Source organism: Ambystoma mexicanum, chromosome 6q (genome assembly GCF_040938575.1).
Source record: "Ambystoma mexicanum isolate Mex_15411 chromosome 6q, UKY_AmexF1_1, whole genome shotgun sequence".
Taxonomy (NCBI): domain Eukaryota; kingdom Metazoa; phylum Chordata; class Amphibia; order Caudata; family Ambystomatidae; genus Ambystoma; species Ambystoma mexicanum.
In genome coordinates, this window is record NC_090937.1 from 448,634,129 (window position 1) to 448,649,239 (window position 15,111).

The following is a 15,111-nucleotide window of genomic DNA, read 5'->3' on the forward strand; positions in this document are numbered from 1 at the left end:
AGAGGTCATAAAAAAGTTGATGATAGCAATCGTTTGTTATAAACTATTGCAAAATGGCTGTTCCATCTCATGCGATTGCCTGCCATATTGATTTCAACCTGAGGCATTGTATCAACCCAAGCTGATGGAAAATCATTTAGCTCGTGCTTCCATGCAGCCGGTAACAGCTTATGATCACTGGCTGAGGCCTTAAGCACCTTAAAATACGCGTGCGTACTATGTAAGGTCTCTGAAGCAAGCATGTAATCAATCAGTGATTCAGCATCGCCCCGGCCAAGCGGGAAGTGGCGGGATATCACCCTGGATGTTGCCATTAAATTGGCAGAAGCCCACAGATCCATGATTTTCAACCTAGTCTGGCCACGACTCTTAGGGCCTCATTACACGGATGGCGGTAGGGATTTACCGGTACCGGTAAAATACCGGTACCGGTAAATCCCTACCGCCTTACTACGAGGTCCCTTTGCGGGTTGGGGGATTTAACGCTAACCCGCTAAGGGACCTCGGAGCTAATTACTGCACCGCAAAATTGCGGTGCCGTAATTAGCGCCTTCCCCATTCCCATAGAGCCCTATGGGGCAGAAATGGGAATGGGGAAGGGCAATGGCGGAAAGGGGATTTACCGCCCCTCCAACCTTGGAATGGGGCGGTAAATCCCCTTTCCGCCAAGGCGGTGCCGGTATTTTAATAGCGCCATGGCTCACCGCCTACCGGGTAATGAGGCTCTTAGATTCATTAGAGTAGCGCCCAGAATAATGCAGCGCATGAGTGAACTGATTGCACGTACTGTTAAAGTCACCGATAGGTAACACGCTAGACAAATCAACTGCAGACATCCACATTGCTAACATTGAAGATCCACCGGACAAAAAAGGTTTCTTCAGTGGTGTTTAGGCTTTTCCAGTAAACACTGTGTTGCAATCTGTGAAAGTAACTTACCTGAGTGTGGACACCCGTTACTACACACTGAGTATGAGAACGTGGTTAAAGGCAGAAGCCACAAAGATCCTTTAAATTCAATGACTTGTATGAAAGGGAATTCTGTGGGCCAGCTACAACCATAAAGAAACTTTATCGATCCTAACTGCGGTCAGTAGGTCGCCAAAGGGTTCAAAACGATACAGAATCCATCCATAAAAGGCATGTTTCTCAACCATGTTTCCTGTAACATGAGCATATCATACGTGCCAAGGTATACACATGATGTGACAAATACGGAGGTTGGAATGAAGGTAGTCCCTGTGATAGCTCAGGTGCATAGCGATCCAGTCAGAGTAGATCATATTTCAGGATTGCAGAAATTAGGAGGGGAAAATGTAAGGTGTCTGAAGGAGAAGGGAATAGATACAAAGGGGTTGTTTAAAAAAGATACAGGAGTATTACTAAAAGTGATGTGTGGCTGAGTAACAGAATGGAGATGTGCTTAAGCAGGCTAAAAAAAACCTCCCCCCAAAATAAACTCCAGAACAGTAATTCTGGGACTGCCAAGCCCAGTGGCGAGAATAGCCAAGACGAAAATATACTTTGCGAAAGGCTCATCTGGATGGAGACAAACAGGGTACACAGAAAGAGATGGGCCGGATGTCTGCCCTTCTGTATGCCCTGACAGACTGGCACCATTTTGTGTGAAATGTTCGAGTGATATGAAGATGTCTTTGCCTCATGGGTGGTCAGGCTTTGAGTCCTTCCCAATTCCAGGATGTATATGTTAGACTGGGTGTGTTGCAATCATGTACACCGGAATGGGAGAGGGAATTCCCTTCTACTTTCTCCCAAAGCCCCGACTCTAGGCAGGAAAACTGGGAGAAACTACAGGCAGTTTAAAATGAGGGTGGGCTTTCTACTGTGGCTCCTCTGCTGGCCTGGACTAGCAGTCCGGATGTTCTTGAGGCCTGATAGGGGAGGGTTATGGGGTGTAGGAGGTAGGATTCCTCTTGGCCTGAGGCTGGGCTCTTCTGGATGTCAAGCTGCATAATCCACTCGTTACCTGGGCTGCAGTTACCTTGTTCTGTTAAAAGAGGGCAACAGAGGCCGTTTTAGGTCCAATGGGGGTGTAGAGGATGCCTACAGTTTACAATTGCAGGTATGCTTTGTAATTGTAATTGTTTATTTATACAGCGCTTACAAGTGGAGTGCTTCAAAGTGGGAAGGGAACAAGGGAATACAGTGGTCATTCTTAGGCCTTGAGGTTTCCGAATGATCTAATAAAAAAACTAGCGTACTAGGCCTGACGGCATTTCTTCTAGTGCAAGTGCATGAAGTGTTTAAGGTGCGACCAAGCTCGGGAGGGGAGACAAAAGAGTAGGGGGGGGGGGCAGGATAAACAAACTTACTAGTGCTAGTACATTCAGGTCATGCACCCAACAAATGAACTGAGTACTGTTTGTTTTGATTCTTTTTTTATTTGTGGAATGCTAATTTGTCATCTTCCTAGGGCTTCACACTCCTTCGCATCCTTATTAAATGCAACATGACAGTAATGTGAGAGAACACAACAGAACATGGCATAATATAACCCCCACATAACATGACATAACCAGCTAAAGTAATTACGACACTATCATAAGGCATGGAGCCCTGCTGAAATCGGCAAGCAATGAATGAATGCAAACCATTATAAATAAACCCGGCGAGTGATCATTCCAGCTCATGTCCAGGACTGCCAAGCAAAGAAGTTTGATTGTAGTTATGACTTCCCCTCACATGAACCGAAACCTACAAGCACCAGAATGCAACAGAGCTGCCCAGCCAAATCTCTCTGGAAACTGATGAGCTCAAGCCCTGTAGACACACCATCTTCACAACTGCTGACTCTGGTGCAACGGGGACCCCCCTGCGGTGCGCAGGTCGCTGTGCTACCCATGCCCAACGGGGGTCCAGTGGCGGTGGGCGGGCCCCCATTTTATGTTACGCCACTGACTGCTGCCAGTGAAGTAGCTTTGCTGAAAATATTCCGGGGGGGGGGGGTGGGACATGACATCTAAATGAAAGGGTACCCTGCCAAATGATTGGAGCAAAGTGGTGTGCCACAAAAGTTGTGGGGACAAACCCCCTTGTCCCCCCCTCCCCTCCGAAATGGCTGTGGAGGATGTCATGTACATACACTGCATATGCTTGCGTGCCAGGCAGTGGGCCGCTATTACACAAAGAGAAGCCCCTATCATCTGCGCAGCGTGTGAGCAGTGGCACTGTTGGGCACCCTGGCACACTGATGCCAAGGACTTTGAAAGAGGAAGCGCTCACATGTGCTCTGCATGAACCTCGAGTCAACATAATCACGCTGCCACTACTTAGTTGTGCTCTGGTAAAGTTAATGTTAGATGTGTCCACTTAAGCCAGGATATTCGTAAAATGCCTCGGGGCTGCCATGGTCATAACAGTCATTGAAGTATTGAAAACAAAACAGGCACACGCTTGAAACAAAAAAGCATTGTCGTACCCAACAAGTATGGCTTCATTAAAGGCCATTTGCTGCCTCACATGTCTACATACAACCACCATGTGTCCAGGGCCAGCCATCCATATGCATATATTTCCATCAGATGCTAGAAGCTGCCTCAAAGGCTCCCAACACCCCGGGAAGTCGATATGCCCATTTGCAGCCAGCATATATGCATGTCATGGCCTTAATTAAGACTAATGTCCCAGGACACCCTGAGCACTGCTAAATGGTTCTTTGAGAACCCAAGGTTACATCTATAGAGTGATATACATTATTACTGCAAAAATGGGTCTGTGGGCACGTTCAAATAGGGCCTGTCCAGGTCCAGTCTAAAAGGGGTAGCCATCATCATTCAATGAGCATGACCAAGAACAATTTGTCACTTTAGAGCACATGATGACAAGAGGCAGGGTGATCATAAACGATGCACGAGGTGGAGATTGGAGGAAAGAAGAGGCCTGGAGAGACAGGAGCTACATTGGTGTAGTACCACAAGAAAACAGAAATGGGCCAGTAGGAGAGGCACAGTAGGCATGTTTTGATTGCGTCCGTTAAGGGTGGCAGGCATGTGCCACAACAGTGGATCCTGCATTGCAAATCTGTGCCCTGTGTGATGATTTTGAACCCCGGATATGGCCGGGACTCGGAATCTGCCTCAAAGGACAACGCGGTTCCCCCCCACAAGGCCAGAAGGCATGCTCTTTCACTCACTGCGGAGGCCCAAAGGACTGCATTTCTCAGCATGCACCCTGCATGCACTCTACAGTTCTGTATTGTGGCTTCAGGGGAATACAAATTCCATAATGCACTGTCACACACACACAGGAACAAGACCCCTCAGTATACAATTCCCAGATTAGATTCTGCCTCTCAAAAGTGACAGAGCCCCAATGGGGCTGCAAATACCCGGAATCATTCGACCACACCCAGGTGAGTGCATGTCATATGCTCCATAACATCACAGGACTAAGTTGTCTCATAGCACACTGCTCTCAGAGGGGAACTCGAAACCACTTTCAATGCTTTCAGCTCTTCGGTCCTCTCAGCCCTACTCCTAAACCCTCCTTTTCAAGCTCACGTGGTTGGAGGCTTGTGGGTGAATGGATGAGCCAGAAAAGGAAGGGGACAAAGGCGCCTAAAGCTGACCCCCTCAAGTTGCCTTCCCATGCAGGCCGTACAGATGCTTAATGGAAGACACTGTACCAAGTCACCACAAAAGCTGTGCACTGACCCACCCACCTGGCCACAGGGAGTTCCCTTTCAGGACACCACCACCCTTGATGATTTGGTGATTATTTTTCAGGTGTGTTATCTGTGGCTAAAAGGTAACACGATCTTTACCTAGACCGTGTCTGAATGCCAGGTATGAGCAGCATTCCTGTTCTATTTTATCATTTAAATTCAGGGACTTGTGGCTGCGCTCACCCCATTTTCAATGCAAACCTGGGGCTGCTTGGGTACTTTGGAGAACATGTCTGAGAGTGATTAGGTTTTCCACTTTGCCCAAGATCAACACCTAACATTCCCCACTAAACCCATATTATTTATCCTGCATAAATCATTTAATCGACCTATATTTCTTCATTTTTTTAATGTTTCATTTCAGTTGAAAACCATGAAAGTACAAATACAATAGCAGATGGAACATTAAAAGAAATGCCATGCAGTATCATCAGACTAAGGGCCTCATTACACGGAAGGCGGTATTGATTTAACGTTACCGGTAACAGAATACTGGTAACGTTAAATCCCCATGCGGATTACGACCCGGCTCACCGCCATTAGCGGCACCGTTAAGTACGGTGCCACTAATAGCGGGCAGGCCACGTGCGCGCGGCCCTCCATCCCGTAAATTACGCCATGCCGCTATTAGTACAGCATCACAAGGCTGGTGGACATGCCAATAGCGGCATGGTAAAGCCCCCCAAACCCCTTACCGCCATGGTGCTAATACCGGCATCGTGAACCACCCGTTACGTGAACTGAGCAGTGTTCCCACCTGCCACAGGTGGACACAATCAGCAGAGGTGGAGGCAATGGAGACTGTGGCAGCTCAAAAGGAGCACACAACACCCCTTCCCACACCCCTTCCCATACCAAGATGGTTCCAATACTGGCAGCATTACATGGCCTGGAGGACCTGATTGCAGCGCAGCTGCTGCAACAACAGGCAGCACAAAGGAGACGCAGGAGGAGGAGGAGGGCAAGACAGGCACAGCAAGCACCACCACAGCACTTAATCATACCACAGAGGCACCCACCAATTCCCTTGATCAGAGCCAGTCCATTTAACCTAACCCCTGAGCAAATACACACCCTGTACCGTCTGGACCGGGATACTATCACCAGCATCGTGGACATGATACACGACGATGTTGTGAGCCTCATAGACATCAGAACTGCCATCCCCCCACTACTGAAGGTGGTGAGTATGCTCCACTTCCTGGCCACAGGCACCTACCAGCATACAGTGGGACAGATGCATGGCATCTCACAACCAGTATTCTCCCGCACGCTGAACCAGGTACTCGATGCCCTCCTGAAGCATGCACCTGAACACATAACCATGCCACGGACTGCACAGGAGATTGCAAACACAAAAGTTGGATTCTATTCACTGGCAGGCATACCAAGTTGCATCGGGGCCATCGACTGTACCCATGTGGAATTGGTGGTCCCACATCACAATGAAGTAGTCTATCGAAACAGGAAGCAATTCCACAACATCAATGTCCAAATGGTATGTGGCGCCAACAAGATAATCACACATTGCTGTGCCCGATTTCCCGGATCAATCCATGATTCCATGGTTCTGCGGAACTCAACTGTCCCACGCTACATGGAGCGACAAACCGCACAACGTTCGTGGCTACTTGGTGAGTAGCAGGGCAAGCACATGACAGTGTGATTGGGGGGGGAGAGATACATACTCCAACTGGGTGTGTTTTGGGGGGGAGAGATACATACTCCAACTGGGTGTGTTTTGGGGGGGGAGATACATACTCAAAATGGGTGTAGCTTGTCATCCGCCGGACAATGCACATACAGATGTACGCCAATGTCCATTTGGGAAGGCTGCAACGTACTTGAGATGAACCGACATGCAGGTATAAGCTACACAACATAGATAACAATCCAGGTCTAGAAACATTAAACATCCATCCACATCATACACATTGCACAACATTCCACGCCACAAAATAATATATTTTACAATGCCATCAAGAGAGCCATCCTGAATTAGTCCACCCCAACATCAAATATGCAATGTGCCCCATAATGCATGCAAATGGATCACCCCTAGCCATAGCATTTCACCACGCACCTATACCACCACTGAAGCGACGCCTCTCTGCATGGCAACATCAATGTTGGTATGGCAGTACACCAGCAGTGCAGAACTACATCTGCCTGGCCCCAGGGACACCAGAGACCTCGCCTCACCCAGGACATGTCAATTACTGCTGGAGGCATTGATGGGGCATGTCCACTTGCAGGGTGTAGCTCCCCCTTGCACATTGCTGTCACACAGACCATCTGCATGTATGCTGTCAATTGTGTACGTGAATCACAATGCAATGCCAATTTGTGTCATTTGAACAGGCCGCTCTTGAGGTGAACAATGACAGGACCCCGTTCCCTCCCCCATACAGGTGATGCGGGCTATCCCCTGAAGAGCTGGCTCCTCACACCTGTACGGAACCCACAGAACAGGCATGAGGAGGAATACAACCGTGCACATACCCGGACCCGCATCGTGATCGAGCAGACCTTTGGCCTTTTGAAGTCACGTTTTAGGTGCATTAGCAGGTCTGGTGGCGCTCTCCTGTATGGACATGAGAAGGTGTCCAAGATCACCATGGCATGTGTCATGTTGCACAATATGTGTATCAGACGGAATGTGCCACTGCCCCCTGACGTTGAAATAGAAGCACCTGATGAGGATGATGATGGTGATGAGGACGGAGGTGAAGGGGATGCAGGTCTTGCAAGAGGGGATGGGCAGGAGGGACGTGCTGTGAGACAGCATCTGATCAACCAAATATTCTGAGGAATATGTTTTCGTACTGTCACATGGATATTGTTAGTAATGCACTGGTGTATGTTTGTGAGCACGCAATGGACCCTGTTGCCAATAAAGTACACAGACACAATGAGGATGTCCAGGCCTGTGTTTTGAACATAAACCAGTGTATTGAGTAATGAAAAGGTGAAAAAGTGCAAGTCCCCGAACATCCCAACACCCTTCCCCCCACCCCCCACCCCCCACAACACACCCATAACACCCTTCCCCCCACCCCCACGACACACCCATAACACCCTTCCCCCCATACCCCACAACACACCCATAACACTCTTCCCCCCACCCCCCACAACAGTTCCTCATGTGTCTGCCATGTATGCATTTGGCCATGCACGCAGTGGAATTTCCATCAACCCCCTATTTGTCATTGTCTGTGGCAGCATTTTGAGAATGGGCAGACGAGCGTCTGGTGGTGCGTGTTGAGCGCCGGAGGGGGCTTGTCTGTCTTGATCCTGAAGATGATGATGGGGCAGACTGTCCTTGTTGCAAGAAGTGGCGGTCCATGGCGTCAGCCATGCGAGATAGGACCTCCCTGAGCCTTGAAATCACAGTACACAGCCTGTCAGTGTTTGCGTCCATCCTGTCAGTGGAGTGCCTCGCCGTCTCCGCAATGTTTTCCCTGAGATGGGCAACCTCCTCAACATGCTGCCCAACCAGCACAGTCAATTCTCGTTGACGCTCCAGGATGGTGGTCAGTTGGAGGGCAGTGCTGGGTGATTGTGCACTGGATGCAGTGCCCTCAGAAGCATCCACTGCAGCTGGTGAAGCCACCATGGGGGACATAATGGCAGGATTGTTCTCTTCAACAGTCACATCAGACCCTGGGGTCTGGAATGGTGCAGGCTCTGGGGCACTAGGGGTGCTTGGGGTGTGCATCCCCATTGGGTCAACTATGGTGTCCTCAGGATCAGACAGGGGGGCAGTGGCAGCTGCCTCACCAGCGGAGCTTGCCGCATCTGATGGTGGGCCCTCGGTGGCTGCTATTGGTGCCTGTGGGATCTCCTCCAGTGGTGTGGCTGCAGTTTGTGGTACAGCTACTGCTGCCCTGACAGTGGCACTTTGTCGGTGTTTTGTGGTCATCAGGTGTGACCTTCCCCCCTTGCCCCTGGAAGTTGTGGGGGTGTCCTCCGATTCCTGGGCCCTTGGCCTCTTACTAGTCGCTGGTGCCAGGGATGCATTAGCGGCATCCTAGCCATCTGTGTGTGAGCCTGTCAGGGACAAGAAGGGGGATGGCATTGGTTGATTTTCAATATACTTAATGCAGTTAACATCAATGATGCAGTTGTGGCCATTGGGACTTAGTAGTTGTGGATGCAGGTGATGTGCCAGTTCAGTGCCTCATCCATGCATGGTTGTGTTTGGAACTTATGACTGGTGATGTTCGCATGTGTTTGTGTTTGGGTCTGACACTGACATGGGGAGGGATGGATGCATGTGTGGATGTGTGTCCATGCATGAGAGGAGTCTGTGCTGACATATGGGTCAAACAGTACATTCACATCGCATTCTGTCATGTGTACACTCACCTGCATCCGAAGTGGTACCAACGCCGACCTCCATGCTGCCTACTCCCTCAATGGATTCAACTGCAATGAGGTTCCCACAGGTCTCCTCCCATTCTTTGAGTCGGATGGTTGAACCAGCTCCTCCTTCACTGGCAATCGGTGGTTCTCCGCAAGGATGCCCCTCACCTGCAGCCTGAGGTCGTCCCACCTTTTCCGGCGCTCACACACTGTGCGGGTGCTGGTGCCGACTGCACTGACTTTTACTGCCACTTGTTCCCAGATGGCTTTCTTCTTCAGTAGTGTGGGCCACCGCATGTCATTATCAAAAACGACATCAGCATTCTCAGCCAGGGTCTGTGTAAGCATATTCAATTCCTCAGGAGTGAATTTCTCCTTGCGCTGCCTGTCAGCGCTTTTTTTGAAGGCCTTGGGCATGATGCAGGTGTACAGGATGATTTCCAACTCTGAACAACTCGTAACAGGTCCAGGGGGCAGAGGATGGCAATGGATTGTGTTTTTGAAGATGGCCGCCGTGCTATTTCCCGTTCCTGTGCGATGACGCTATTTCCGGTTCCGTAAAATAACGGTCACCGCTAGTAGCGGTGACCGATATTTCCATGTAGCAGGAGGGCGGAGGTGCAATCAGCACATTGGTCGAGGGCGGTAGGTGACTTTATTGGGTCTTTAACGCCATGGCGGTAGGGGGTTTACCGGCATGGCGCTATGCTTGTGTCCGCGAACTCCAAATGGTACGCTATTGCCGCCCTCTTGTGAGGGCGAACACGTTAATAGCGCCATGCCGGTAAATTCCGTTTTTTACCGCGTACCGTGTAATGAGGCCCTAAATCTGAAGACACAAATAGCACAGACAACTGAAAATGAAAACAGACTCATACATTTACATCACATATATACATCACAGAAATAGATAAAACAAAACCTAAAAGCCATCAATTAAGGTATGTATTCCAGTAATGTCAAGCCCTAATTAAAAAGCTTGTGACTGCAAAAACTCTTGACACGTTTGGGAATTTTATAAAAACCAAGGACTCCAATCACAGTAACGACATTGTTGGCTTTCAATACTGAAAGTAACCATTTACTGCTAAGGTTTGTTAAAACTGGACAAAAAAATAAGAAATGGCATTCACTCTCACTTCCTGCTTTGCACATTGGACAGCTCTGGGTTACATGAGCCTCCCAATTCCTAGTGAACATGCTTAGGGCACGGGTTCCAAGGTGTGACTTGGCATGCACATTTCTTGCTCCTGCTCTTGCAATCCGGGACTAATATGGCTCAAAATCTATTTTAATTCTCATCTATTTCCTGAATGAGCTCTTACTATCATCTCGCCGTAAGGAATCCTTCAAAACCCAATCCCGAGAGGAAACTCTTTTCTTCCTTGGATCTCCAGTAACCATCCATGCATTCCCGAGTGTTCCAATAAAAACCTAAACCAATTTTATTTAGCACATATTTCACCTTTAAACTATATAGAATAGAGACTGTTTTTAATCTGACGTGGGTAAAAACAGGTGAATGGAGGGCTACATGTTAGATTTTTGCACGTTTTTTCTAAATAATCAATGAACCCAGGTCCCGCCAATCACTTGAGGAAAAGAAAAAGAAAACAAGAAAAAGTCTGGCTGTGGACGCCAACTGATAAATAATGCATTCAGTTGTGATACACTGAAACGATACGTTTTCCAGGTCATAGTTGCCGTTGCAGAAAAAGTGTATTCGGTTTCGCTATGCTTTACTGCACAAACTCTTGCAGGTTGTCCCAGGTTAAATGTGTTATTGGCATTCTGGCACACATAGAGTTGCTTTTCCCGGTATATTTAAAGGACTACAAGTCCCAAAAGGGCAATAAAAAACGGGATTTGATGAGCTACTGATATTTGAATTGGTACAGTTTGAGAGCTCTGCTGGTCTTTTGCTGATCAGTTAAGGCCGCTGCTGCGCCTGTCGAGTACCAGTGACTTGGCTGATAATAACAGCAATCCTGTGCAAGGCCCAGTAGCTCCGTCAGTTCTAGCTTTGATGTGTGCACTTGCCGATTTGCTTTTACTTGGACCCGAGGATACAATGAATAATCATCGGGCAGAGATTAGAACAGGGACAGCAGGAATTGTTCAGGGTTACCCGTGGCATCAACACATGATGTTTCTGGACAGAACAGAAAGACAAGGTAAATAGATAACTGCACAGGGGAGTAAGATTAATTACTCGCTTCGCTCGTGCCTATAACTATGGGCACTGGGGCATTACCTGAGTCGGTAATGCCCGCGCCGCTCAGGGCATATTGCTTAATTAATGACAACAATAGAAATGCAGAACCCAGCTTTCAGAAATGTTGCCTCGAGTGGCCAGAATAGGGCAGCAGCTTTACAAAACATTTTAGAGGGTAGAAATCAGCCCCACCAGGACTGCAAAGAAGACACTGCTCCAGGCAGTATCACAAAAACAAGAATGTTGCTTTGGTCAGGAATCAAAGGGCACAGTGACATCCTAGAAGAGGGCTGACATCACCAGGCTGCTGGGATCAGTTCTGGTTAAGCCATTAAGAATGGTTGATGAGCTGTGAGAATTGTGCAGACCCACCCATCTTATGATCAAATTAGTACCAGGCGAGGAGGGCAGGGCGTGACAGCCTCCCAGCCAATGTGGAGGCTTGAAACAGGTCTTTACCCTCCGAACCTCCTCAGAGCAGGAGGCCGCCATCTTCCCTTGCCGAGAACGAAGGTAAGCGTGCTCCACGTGTCCCATACCCCTTAACAATACTGTTCCCGGCGCATCTCCGCTTTGCGATTCGCTGCCTTCGAAAGGGAGAAGGGACTACTTGTAGTCCCTTCTCCCATTTCCTGGCAACAATTTTCTTTGTTTACTTTTGTTTTAAAGTATTTTTTAATGGCGCCATGGAAAGGGAGTCCCTTAGCCGCGATCCATGGCGGGCCTTTTTTAGGCTTTTTTTTTCTCGAGTTGCGAAACGGCTTTCATGTCATTTTGCCACCCGAAAAAAATTACTATTAATACCTGGGTACAACGTGCTGGGGTACTTATAGCAATAGAACCCTCGCAGGGGGGCATTACTGGTCTGGTAATGCCCCTGGGATGACGCTAAAGCCTTTGCTTTGCTCAGGCTTGTAACTGACGCACCGGAGCATTACCAGACTGGAAATGCCCGCCCTCCTCGGGTATGTTGCTTTATTGGGTGCTGCTTACACCTACATCTGGACGCCTTTCGACCAATCTCACTAAACCAGAGTAGTAGAATGGGCGACTTCTTGGGAATGAGCTGTAGTTTATGTCTCTATGGTAACATGACGCAGCATCAAGGTAGAAGCATGCTTGTTGCATTCCCAGTTGTGGTCATCATCCTTTCAGAAGATCCGGACAGAGCAATGTTGGAGAAGTAGTTTTTGTCTAGATGGTTCAAAAAGGCAGATTAGGGTCCCAGGTCTTTGAGGGGATCAACTCATGGGTACTGGTGGATGTGATGCAAAAAGGTTTTTTAAGTAGACGTGCACTGTGACAAATGTAGTGCTGAAAAGTTAAGATTCTGGTTTTAGGCCTTCAAGAAAGCCAGCACAGTGCATTGTGGTGAATGTAAAGCTGAAAAGTGAAGAGTCCAGTTCCACGGTTTCCATTAGACCAGCATGTTGGGGAATGTAATACTGGAAAGTAACAGAGTCTAGTTCACGGTCTCACAACAGAGCAGTATGGGAGTTGTATTGTTTTTATTTTGGCATGCCAAATGACAAAAACTATTGACAAAACCTTCCTGTGGGGGCCTAGCTTGAACTTACAGCTATGATCATGTATTGCCCCCCTCTGCTGACCACAGGCATAGATCAAGAGACACTTGATTATGGAAATAACACCTGATCTGGTGGACGGATTGGGTGTTATTGCCATTAGCACCTAGGGTTTCCAATCCGAAAACCTGGGGTGCTGATGGTAATGTATTCTGTTTGAATGAACGGAACGCCACGCTGCGTTCTATTCATTCAAACAAAATACTGACCTAAGATGGCCACTGTAGAGATGGGAGATGGGGCTCCATGCAGAGCACCTCCACCATTTCCATGGTGGCCCAGGACGGAGGCTGGAACGCTGGCGGCGGTTGCAGCAATGCCAAAAGAATAAGGTGAGTGAGGTAGGGAGTCCGGGAGGGGAGGAAACAGTGTCTGGAGGGGAGGGTGGGGTGAAGATGGCATGGCTGGCAAGCAGTCTGCTTGGAATGCAGGCTTGGAATGTGGGTTTCAACCCGTGATCTGAGCAACTTGATTGGTTGGCTCCCGTCCCCCGTGTGCTAATATATATTTTACCCCTCATTCCAGTGTCAGAGGTTGAGGGATTGAAGGTACCACCCCTTTGAGCCCCTCCTCTGTGCACAGTGCGCCTATCTGCCTCCTCCTGGGAGACAGAAGCTGTGGCTTTCAGGGGCTGCACACTGTTGTCTTTGGGTTGCTTAGCAGCCAAGCTTGATGCCCGCAGTCACAAACACATGAGCCAAGATTTTGTTTGCTTTTCGTGAGTAGACTACAGCAGCAGATGTGTGTAGGTAAGTTTGAAAAACGTGTTTTGTGTGCCTGCATGTTTGAATGTGATGCAGTGTGAGCAAAAAGTTTGTTTGCATGAAAAGCAAGGTGTGTTTGTGTGTCTGCACACACGTTTAAATGTATGTTCGGGCATGTGTGTATGCATGAGTGCATTTTTGTGCAAGTGTGCATGCGAGTGTCATTGTGTGTTTGCCTGTGTTTGGCAGTAGGATTTCAAGCTTGCCAGATTGAGCTCCACAGCAGCTGCTGGTCCCCACCGATACCCACGAGTCAAGCCTGCAAGAACCAATTGCTCTGTTGCATTCACAACATTCCCGAGGGAAAGGGGAATTGGAGAAAATAACAAACACCAGACTCTCACCCTTCTCCTTCAGAAAAGAGAACAGAGACCTTCAAGTATCTGGACACCCCTGCTCTAAACTCAGGGATGATGGGTGGATGAAAGTCTCTGTATCGATCACTGCTTTTCAAGTTCAAATGACTCATTTGTTTTTAGTAAGAAGAAATATATTGTGTTTTTTGCACCCCAGGTATTGATTGCCTCTTTTTAAAACGTACAGGTGATATCCTAAATTAAAGGTTGACTTTGCTCAATAAATGTACACAGGTAGTAGTTTTCCAAACAACCCCAGAGAAGGTAAGCCCGAAGCTGCCAGGAGTGTTGTTTAAACACTGTACAATAGTCAGGATGCACTGCCTAGTCTCCTTAGTTCTCACTTAACTGCAAGTTAAGATGTTTTGAGTTTAAACTTTGTTGTTTTCTGAATTACCGCTGGGTTATAAGTGGTGGTGGCAGAGTTAATCCCCATGTTTATAAAGTCCATTGGACTCTATGGGGCATATTTGGCCGAATTACCACTTTGGCAATTCCACTGATTGTAACGCTTAGCTGTGACTCTGCGGGGACGCCCTTGAAAAACTCTCTGGAACTTCTGACAAGAAGCAACTTCTGTAACAATGACAAGAGAACAATTTCCCTTCTTAACTACTGCTCTTTTTCTGAAATCCTCACACCATTTGGTGACTGAAGTAACAACAACGATAAAAGCTCACCTTAATTTTGAATTGTGTGAGCTCTCCATCCTGCGTCACGCAGGGGTGCATGTCCTGAAGAGTGGAGACGAAGGAGAGAACAATAGGGCACTCTGATATAATATGACTGATGTGGAACCTAGCTGAAGGGGGACTATAGCGAATAACCAAATGGTGCCTAATATACTGAGCGGCTGGTAGCAACAGTAATTTCTAACATGTTTTAACGATTGGAAGGGAGATTAAGGCTCTAATAATCACTATCTCACTAAATACCTAAACTAAATATAGAAAGGGGAAAAAAGGGGCATGAAATAACTGAACAATGTGTCACAAGACCTAAGCAGAAGGCAACGTTATACAAGGCGTGAGCGAAGCAACGATAATGCGCACACTACGGGCAATGCAAATGAAAATGTAATTATAGAATAACCAACAACCTCTGTGACAAATAGATACAACCTCTCACGAGTGCCACCCAA